We start from the raw sequence: 10,714 nt of genomic DNA on the forward strand, positions 1-10,714 counted from the left end.
GCTCCGTAACTTATCATCCGAATAAATCCACACCTGCGTTTCTAACTTAAAATGTCTTAAAACTTCCCACAGACAGGACAACACTACAAAGGGTTGAAAAAACTTTCACTCTGTTTGGAAAAGTGGGTGGAGCTAAAATAAACAGACAGCTGCACCACTCTTCCAAACAGGCTTTCAGAAACATGAAAACATAAAAAATTGATTCCGCAGTCAAAAAATCACACAAGAACTCTCACTCAATGACAGACATTCACAAAAGTCTATCTTCATTCAACAAAGCTTATTAATGTTTTTTTGGCCGGCTCTATTTTTGGATCCATGATTGCCCATTCCCGTGTTGCCCCACGGTAAAGAAATATTTTATCCTTACACAATTCCTTTTATCCTTACACAATTCCTCGCGTCGCCCCGTGAATTAGTTTTACACAATTCCTCGCGTCGCCCCGCAATTTAGTTTTACACAATTCCTCGCATCACCCCGTGATTTAGTTTTACACAATTCCTCGTGTCGCCCCGCAATTTAGTTTCACACAATTTCCCTTTCCTTCTGCGTCGCCCCGCGGTGTTCCTATTCGCGTCGCCCCGCGATTTCCTAAGTTAAAAGGTATTCGCCAGATTGACCTGGATCTCGTTCGGACACTACCTGAGAACCAGCGAGTGGCAAAGCTTTCTTCAGACTTTTGGGACTGGAGGAAACCGAGGTGGTATTTATAAGGTACCCACTCCGGTGGTCATTTTCCTCCCGTCTCGTCCGAGGCTGGTTCAGCTCTTAATTCGCAAGTCCCCGGCGATCGTCCGTTGAGATCCCACTTCTGACACCAAATGTTAATACGGATTCTTTTTCCCTCAATCTGTTTCAGCGAATACACTGACACACGAACACCTTGTTGCCTTTTCGGTAAAAGACCTTTATTGAAGATTCTCCGGCCGGGACTTGTCAAGACAAAGGAACACTCTCTGTCAGAGCTTGTTCACCTTCCTCTGGACAAACCCCTTTACAGCGTGAAAACACAGCAGTTATACATTTTCAAAACATAACACATTTGATTAGCACTTGGTCTATCCACTCCCTTTCTTCCTCCCCCCCGAGTATGTCCAATGGCAGGCGAGGAAGTCTCCTAATTAGGGCTAGCCCCAAGGTCAGCTTGTTTATAGCTTTGTTACATTATCCTTCCTTATCAGTAAAAACCATTACGTTACCCTCTCCTATCCGTGATTGCTTTTTCTTTCCCGTGACCCGTGTTTAACCTTAACTCTCAGTAACCCCTTTTTTTCTGTCGATTCTGCAATTGTCTGCATCTTGACATTTATTTAGCTATTTTCCCATGATTCCCTATCTCCATACTTCTGTCACATTCACAATCCTTCTGTACACATTTTCGCAATCACATCTTTCCTGTAATGTGGTGACCAGAACTGCACGCAGTACTCCAGCTGCAGCCTAACCACTGTTTTATACAGTTCAAGCATGACCTCCTTGCTCTTGTATTCTATGCCTCGACAATAAAGGAAAGTATTCCATATGCCTTCTTATCCACCTGACTTGATACCTTCAGCGATTTGTGGACCCGCATTCCAAGGTCCCTTTGTTCCTCTGCACTTTTCAGCGTCGTACCATTTAATGTGTATTCCCTTGCCTTGTTAACCATCCCCAAATGCATTACCTCACACTTCGCCGGATTGAATTCCAGTTGCCACTGTTCATTCTTACACTGAAACACTCATGCATATTTTTTTTTGTCACCAACCTCAATGTCGTGGTGACAATGAGACAATAGTGCAACATGGACTGAGTTTCACAAGTATCATGTCAGGAGGTATTGTGAATTTGGCAAGATGGTGTGAAATGCACTGTCATGTATGTAACCTCTATGTAACACCACTGCAATACTGTATATACTTAAGCACTGCACACCTTGACCACAGGGGATGAACTTGTGGGAGCCACTCCTTCCCTGGTCATCCAGGTATATAAAGGGAGGTCCCACGCAGGGTCATCACTTCTTGGTCCTGTGAATAAAGGTTCAGGTCATAGAGTGACCTTGTCCATAGAATGTGCCTCATGTGGGTTTTGTGCCAGTGAGTAAGGACTTTACATTGGCGACGAGAAACGGGAATGAACGACCCTCGAGAATGGCCACCGGTAGCACAGAGGAACGGTACTGTGTTGCTGCGGACTGGGACGATTTCATTGAGAGGCTCCAGCAAAGCTTTGTCATGAAAGAATGGCTGGGAGATGCAACGGCCGACAAGCGAAGGGCACATCTGCTGACAGCTGCGGACCTAAGACTTATGTGCTGATGAAGGACCTACTAGCACCTGAAAAGCCGGCAGACAAAACCTTTGAAGAGCTCAGAAAACTAATCGGTGAGCACCTCAAACCAGCGAGCAGCATACACATGGCCCGACAAATATTCTATAACCACCGACGTCGTGAAGGACAGAGCATACCGGACTTCATTGCAGACCTCCGGCATTTGGCCAGCCTCTAAGTTCACAGATGCCTTCAGGGGGAAGATGTTAAGGGATTTCTTTATTGAGGGCATCAGTCACGCGGGGATTTTCCAAAAGTTAAATGAGACCAAGGACTTGACTTTAGAACCGGCGGCGTTGATGGCTCAGACTTTCATGGCAGGTGAGGAGGAAGCCAAAATAATATATGCGCGCAATTCTGCCTCCAACACGGCGGGGGATCAGGGAGTCAATATCATAAACGCGACTCAGAGCCCCGCAGTCAGGCAAGGGCAGTTCGACACACCCCAGGTAGCAATAGACCCCAGAGCAGGTTTTCAACAGAGACAATGGCAGGCTGAACGGACATTTACGCCATAACAGTGGACAATGCGGTCCGGGATGGGGCCATTGACACCCACTAATAGGTTACTCAAGGGCAGTCAAAGAGACAATCAGCGAGGAATGCCGGGTCATAGCTCCTTTGTTCACAACAATGGGAATCTCAGCTCATGCTGGAGGTGTGGGGGCAAACACTCTGCCAGGACTTGCAGGTTTCAACAATTCATCTGCAGAAATTGCAACCTCAGTGGCCATTTAGCTCGCATGTGCAGGAAGCCTGTAACCACGTTAATTTACGAGGAGGGTGGACCAGAAGAGGGGTCTGTGATGCAGGATGACCCTTAGGGCAAATCAATGGACGCTGAAGTTCAGTGGGTTCATGTGGCAAACATTCACAGTTCATGTACCAAAACGCCACCAATGATGAAGGTTTTATTAAACGGCATCCCTGTACGAATGGAGCTGGACACGGGGGCCAGCAGTCACTTATGAGTGTTCAACAATTCGAAAAGCTATGGCCACACAAAGCCAGTAGGCCCAAACTAGAACGCATTGAGACACAACTACGGACGTATACCAAAGAAATCATTCCAGTACTAGGTAGTGCAATGTTGGCGGTCACACACAATTGATCAGTGGACCGGCTGCTGCTCTGGATTGTCCCGGGCAATGGTCCCGCACTGTTGGGAAGGAGCTGGTTAGCTGAGATGAACTGGAAATGCGGGGGGTGGGGGGTATGTGCACACAATGTCATCTGTGGAGCGAAGTTCGTGCTCACAAGTCCTACAACAATTTGTGTCACTATTCGAACCTGGCGTCGGGACGTTCAAAGGTACCAAAGTAGTGATACGCATCACCCTGAATGCAAGACCAGTGCACTACAAAGCCAGAGTGGTGCCGTATGTGATGCGGGAGAAAATTGAGAGTGAATTGGACCGTTTCCTGAGAGAGGGCATCATCTCGCCCATTGAATTCAGCGACAGGTCGAGCCCCATCGTTCCCATCCTAAAAGCGGATGGTTCTGTCAGGATCTGTGGCGACTACAAGGCCACTATCAATCGGGTGTCTCTACAAGACCAATACCCGCTCCCGAGAGCGGAGGATCTTTTTGCCATGCTGCCAGGCGGCAAGCTGTTTACCAAGTTGAATCTCACTTCAGCCTACATGACCCAAGAACTGGCCGACGAATCTAAACTACTGATCACCATCACTACGCACAAGGGACTGTTCGTTTTCAACAGGTGCCCGTTTGGCATTCGATCAGCCGCCGCGATTTTTCAAAGAAACATGGAAAGCCTGCTTAAATCCATTCCTGGAACAATCATATTTCAGGACGACATCCTCATCACGGGTTGTGACACTGAGGAACATCTCCATAACCTGGAGGAGGTGCTACGCCAACTGGGCTGGGTCGGCCTGCGACTCAAGAAGTCTAAATGTGTGTTTTTGGCTTCTGAGGTTGAGTTCCTGGGCAGGAGGGTTGCTGCAGATGGGATTCGGCCCACCGAATCCAAAACAGAGGCGATTCGACGAGCGACCAGGCCCAGCAACACATCGGAGTTGCATTCATTTCTGGGACTCTTGAACTATTTCGGGAACTTTCTGCCGAACTTAAGCACGTTGTTGGAGCCGCTTCATGTGCTGCTGCATAAGGGTTGTGATTGGTTTTGGGGGGGGACTGTCAAGAACGGGCTTTCAATCGGGCACGGAACCTACTTTGTTCAAATTAGTTATTGACCCTGTATGACCCCTGTAAGAAATTGGTTCTGACATGTGATGCATCGTCCTATGGGGTCGGGTGCGTGTTACAGCAGAGTAATGCTGAGGGCCAACTACAACCTGTGACTTATGCTTCCAGGTCGCTCTCTCAAGCAGAACAGGGATATGGGATGGTTGAGAAGGAGGCACTCGCGTGTGTCTATGGTGTAAAAAAAATGCATCAGTACCTTTCTGGCAGAAGGTTCGAATTAGAAACGGCCCACAAGCCGTTAACATCCCTGTTGTCAGACAGCAAGGCTGTCAATGCCAACGCGTCAGCCCGCATACAGTGATGGGTTCTCACGCTGGCTGCTTATGACTACTCCATCCAACACCGGCCTGGCACCGAAAATTGCGCTGACTCACTCAGCAGGCTTTCACTGGCCACCATGAGGGGGCAGCGGAACAAAGCGCTGAGATGGTCATGGCCGTTGTTGCTTATGACAGCACTGGCTCCCCCATCACAGCCCGCCAGATCAAAATCTGGACAAACAGAGATCCCCTCCTATCTCTGATTAAGAAATGTGTCCTGATTGGGGATTGGGAGCCCGCACATGGAGCATGCCAGATCGTTTCACAGGTGCATGGATGAGCTCTCCATTCAAGCTGACTGCCTACTATGGGGCAGCCGGGTAGTCATGCCCAGAAGGGCAGGGAGGCATTCATCAGGGAACTCCACAGTGAGCACCCAGGCATCGTACTGATGAAGGACATTTCCCGGTCACATGTTTGGTTGCCGGGAATTGATTCAGACCTGGAACACTGTGTTCGCAGGTGCACGACGTGTGCCCAGCTGGGTAATGCCCCCAGAGAGGCCCCGCTCAGCCCGTGGCCCTGGCCCACCAAGCCATGGTCACGTATTCATGTTGACTACGCAGGCCCATTCATGGGAAAAATGTTTCTCATTGTGGTAGATGCGTACTCAAAATGGATCGAGTGCATCATTTTGAATTCGTGCACGACATCCACCACTGTGGAGAGTCTACGTGCGGTCTTTCCAACCCACGGCTTACCGGACATCCTTGTTAGCGATAATGGCCCATGTTTCATGAGCTACGAATTCCGGGAGTTCATGTCGGGTAATGGCATCAACCATGTCAGGATGACAGCGTTCAAGCCGGCCTCCAATGAACGTGCGGTCCAAATCATTAAACAAGACATGCTCAGGATTCAAGGACTCTCCCTTTAATGCCGCCTATCGCGCCTCCTGCTGGTCTATAGGTCCCGACCGCACTCGCTCACGGGGGTCCCACCCACTGAGCTACTTATGAAATGAACACTCAAAACTCGGTTGTCCCTCATTCACCCAGTCCTGACTGACATAGTTGAGGGCAAGTGCCAGTCTCAAAACGAGTACCATGACCGAAACTCAAGGGGGAGGTGTATAGAAATAAATGACCCCATATTTGTCCTCAATCATGCCGTGGGGCCCAAATGGCTTGATGGTACTGTAATAGACAAAGAGGGGAACAGGGCCATCGAGCTTAAACTTAACAATGGGCAGATATGCTGTAAGCATCTGGACCAAGTAAAAAGAAAGATTCAGCATAGACACTGAGGAATCCGAGGAAGATCATGAGATGGTGCTCACACCACCGCCAGTGAACGAGCAACAAGAACATTCAACAGCATGTACAGTCCCGGCAGTCAGACCGAACTCACCACAGGTGACAGACACTCACGCCAAGGCTCAACACCAGAGCCTCAACTGCGGCACTCCACGAGGGAGCGTAGAGCACCTAAAAGGCTTAACCTATGAAGAGGGGACAGAGTGTAGTGCAACAACATTTGCAGATGACACGAAGATTAGTGGGAAAGCGGGTTGTGTAGATGACACAGAGCGGCTGCAAAGAGATTTAGATAGGTTAAGCGAAAGGGCTAAGGTCTGGCAGATTGAATACAATGTCGGAAAATGTGAGGTCATCTGCCTTGGAAAAAAAAACTGTAAAATGGAATATTATTTGAATGGGGAGAAATGACAACATGCTGCGGTGCAGAGGGACCTGGGAATCCTTGTGCATGAATCCCAAAAAAGTTAGTTTGCAGGTGCAGCAGGTAATCACGAAGGCGAATGGAATGTTGGCCTTCATTGCGAGAGGGATGGAGTACAAAAGCAGGGAGGTCCTGCTGCAACTGTACAGGATATTGGTGAGGCCGCACCTGGAGTACTGCGTGCAGTTTTGGTCACCTTACTTAAGGAAGGATATACTAACTTTGGAGGGGATACAGAGACGATTCACTAGGCTGATTCCGGAGATGAGGGCGTTACCTTATGATGATAGATTGAGTAGACTGGGTCTTTACTCGTTGGAGTTCAGAAGGATGAGGGGTGATCTTATAGAAACATTTAAAATAATGAAAGGGATAGACAAGATAGAGGCAGAGAGGTTGTTTCCACTTGTCGGGGAGACTAGAACTAGGGGGCACAGCCTCAAAATACGGGGGAGCCAATTTAAAACCGAGTTGAGAAGGAATTTCTTCTCCCAGAGGGTTGTGAATCTGTGGAATTCTCTGCCCAAGGAAGCGGTTGAGGCTAGCTCATTGATTATATTCAAATCACAGATAGATAGATTTTTAAACAATAAGGGAATTAAGGGTTATGGGGAGCGGGCGGGTAAGTGGAGCTGAGTCCACGGCCAGATCAGCCATGATCTTGTTGAATGGCGGAGCAGGCCCGAGGGGCTAGATGGCCTACTCCTGTTCCTAATTCTTATGTTCTGTTCTTATGATCCCAATAAGACTTTGGGGTGGGGGGAGATGATGTCATGTATGTAACCTCTATGTAACACCACTGCAATACTGTATATACTTAAGCAATGCACACCTTGACCACAAGGGGTGAACTTGTGGGAGACACTCCTTAACCTGGTCATCCAGGTATATAAAGGGAGGTCCCAACGCAGGGTCACTACTTCTTGGTCCTGTGAATAAAGGTTCAGGTCATAGAGTGACCTTGTCCATAGAATGTGCCTCGTGTGAGATTTGTGCCATTGAGCAAGGACTTTACATGCACGATGTGGAATTATCCGCGAGTCATATACCACATCCGGTTTCCCTTCTCAGTGAAGACAAAGGGAGAGATAGGGTGGTGGTTATAATGGGTGGTCTCTTCGACATGACCCATGTTTCACCTTCGTCTAAAGTTACAATTAACTCCTTCAGAGTGGTGCCTAACTCGGGACTGAAGACTGTGTACTCCACTGTGACAATATTCCAACAATATTGTGCTGGAACTTATATTGTCCAATTGCACTTGAAGTACATAAGCAACAACTGTCGAAAAAAGATCTAAAATTTATTTTCCAGAAATTACTGCCTATATTATTGTTAAGCTAAGATGTAATAACCTTTTCGTATAACTTTCCTCAATTTGCCAACATAAACTGAGTGATCCGCTTATTAAAACTTACCAATAACTGTTGCTTTTATACTTCAATACTTGATGTGTTCAGATCGCATTCCTTGCTCGTTCTTGGCATTCACCTGTTTAATTTAAATGACTCCGTGCCTCACTTCAAACAGATGAAAGTCAAAGAAGATGTTACACCATCTGTTGGACAAGCAGTAATTCGCAGAATGATCTGTCTTTGAGTCACTTGTTTCGTTCTACCACCGAGATATTTATAGTAACTCACCTATTACTGAAACCGCAATGGATTCGCTCTGCAGAGGAGGTCTTCCTGCCTTGTTTGAAACCCGGCAACTGAAATCTCCTTCAGTGCTGGTGTTGAATTTACCGATTTGGTAAGTAATTCCGGGTAGGTTGGACTCCTCTCGGTGGAGTTCTTTATCTGGGTCTTTGTAGAAAATGTAGGTAATCGGAGTAGAACCCTTGGTCGCTGAGCAGGTTAACGATGCTGTATCTCCTTCGATTAATTCTTCACAAGGGCTGATTGACAGTTCCAGTTTTGACACTGGGATTCCTGTAAATATTTCCAATTGTTAACTACTTTGCTTTTCTTGAATTTGTAGTGTCAATTTCAAAGTCAAATAGGACTCTCATCCTAATTAAGAGCCTCGTCATTCAGATTACCACACCAATATTGGATGCCCGTCTCCCTCATCTACTTTAGCAGTAGGTAGAGTGAATTTAGGAAATCCTGATATTGGAACTTTAATGATTCCTAATGCAATCCACACGTAGCCAACCTACTATCTCTGGTCCGGTTCTGATTCGTACTGACTCTGCTGGTCAAAGGCAGGAATTCTGCACTATTCCAGTGTCGTAACCACTACTCTAACGAAAAGCAATGGTGTCCAACTCCAGCTCTCCACGTGGCAAATCATAACCTGCTCCAGTACTCGTCTTGGTGAAGAAGTTCTTCTAAGCTCTACCCTCCTGTTTTAGTGACCATTATGCACTGATGATCCATCCTTCCATGTTTCACATTCAGACGAAACACTTTTTCCTTATTTACTTTATCCTCACCATTAACTTGTAAAAAGAACCACTAATATATGACGTACTACCTTGGTTACTCTTGCAATATTGGTCCCAGTAGCTCAAGTCTAACCTGAAGAATAAAGGTTTCCATCCCAGCGATATCCTGCCCATTTTCTGTGATTTTAATGTTCTCTTTAGAATTGAGGCCCTAAATTGCAAGCAGTGACTGAGGCCTAACGATTGTGCCGTACAAACGTATACTTATTTATTACTCTGGTTTTCTATGCACCGATGTATTTACTAATTTATTCAAATATGTGTTAAACATATAGGTCAGGCCCACATCTAGACTGAGGAATCCCCGTATGAGAATTTGTTGGGAATTATGTGGAAGAATGATGATAATTGCAGTAAATGTTACTCATGTCTGACTGAAACTGAAACTGGATTACTCCGTTTTTTCACCTCATTGTGCAAAGTAGATGCTTCACACCGGTAACGCCCCGAATCGTTCCGCCGAGATGTCTCCTTGATGTAATAGTTGTGCTCTTCCGCTGAATTGAGAGCTTGTCCATCCTTGTAAAATTCGTATCTCAAGGAAGAAGTGGAATGAAATATCTCAACCGAACAGGCGAGCTTTAACTGCTGGCCCTCAAATAATTGATCTTCAGACTCAGCCCTCAATGTAGGTTTGGTGAAGACCTCTATAAAATAGATCACTATTTCGATTTTCCGTCTAAAGCATATATCTCAGACTTAAGAATTTGTGTTTAGGTAACAAATGTTAATAATCAGAACAGTGAAATGCCGACAACACCTCAGAGAAGGAGCCTTTCAATAATCCTCGATTTCTCTCTGCTTACAGGAACATGCACTCCGGGATACCGAGAATATCACCTGAGATATGAATATAAACATTTGCGCACTGTAATTTACTTTTTACCCACTAGTTTTCAACTGTAAGCTATTGGGGGGGGGGGGGGGCAATAATTGGTAAAATATTTTCTGATTAAACACCTTTCACCAGGTTCTGCTCGGTGATGATTCAGCCAGACTCAAACAGGGGAGGTCATTTAACCTGGAGACCATGGGTTCAAACGGACGATAGCGAATCCTGCGTCAATTGTACACCACGCACGATTTTCCTATCCAATGCGGGGCAAAAACAGGCAAGGCTATTCATAGCAACATAGAAATTTACAGCACAGAAGGCAATTTCAGCCCATCGTGTCCGCGCCGGCCGACCAAGAGTTATCCAGCCTAGTGCCATTTTCCAGCTGTTGGTCAATAACCCTGTAGGTTACGGCACTTCAAGTGCACAACCAAGTATTTTTTTTAAATGTGCCTATTTTTTTTTTCGAAAAAGGTTTCTGCCTCTACCATCCTTTCAGGCAGTGAGTTCCAGACCCCCACTACCCTCTGGTGGAAAAGTCCCCTCAAATCCCCTCTAAACCTCCTACCAATTACTTAAAATCTATTTAACGTGCAGCAATTTCGATATGGTCCATTCCACACGATTGCAGGAAGCTAATATTGCCCACTTGCAATGTACACTGTTCATCATAGTTTGCACCATTTACAAGTGCAGCGTATATAAAATGTATGGATTGTGCAGGAAACACATGGCACTCTGATTAAACAGTTCTGCTCCAATATTGATTTGTTGCCTGATAAACTTTACGCGACTGGGTCCCCCCCCCCCCCACCCACCTTCTGTTTATTTAACTGAAATCCCTTGAAGAGTTCTTTAAATGAAAGATGAACAATTATTACAGCTGA

Source organism: Pristiophorus japonicus, chromosome 19 (genome assembly GCF_044704955.1).
Source record: "Pristiophorus japonicus isolate sPriJap1 chromosome 19, sPriJap1.hap1, whole genome shotgun sequence".
Taxonomy (NCBI): domain Eukaryota; kingdom Metazoa; phylum Chordata; class Chondrichthyes; family Pristiophoridae; genus Pristiophorus; species Pristiophorus japonicus.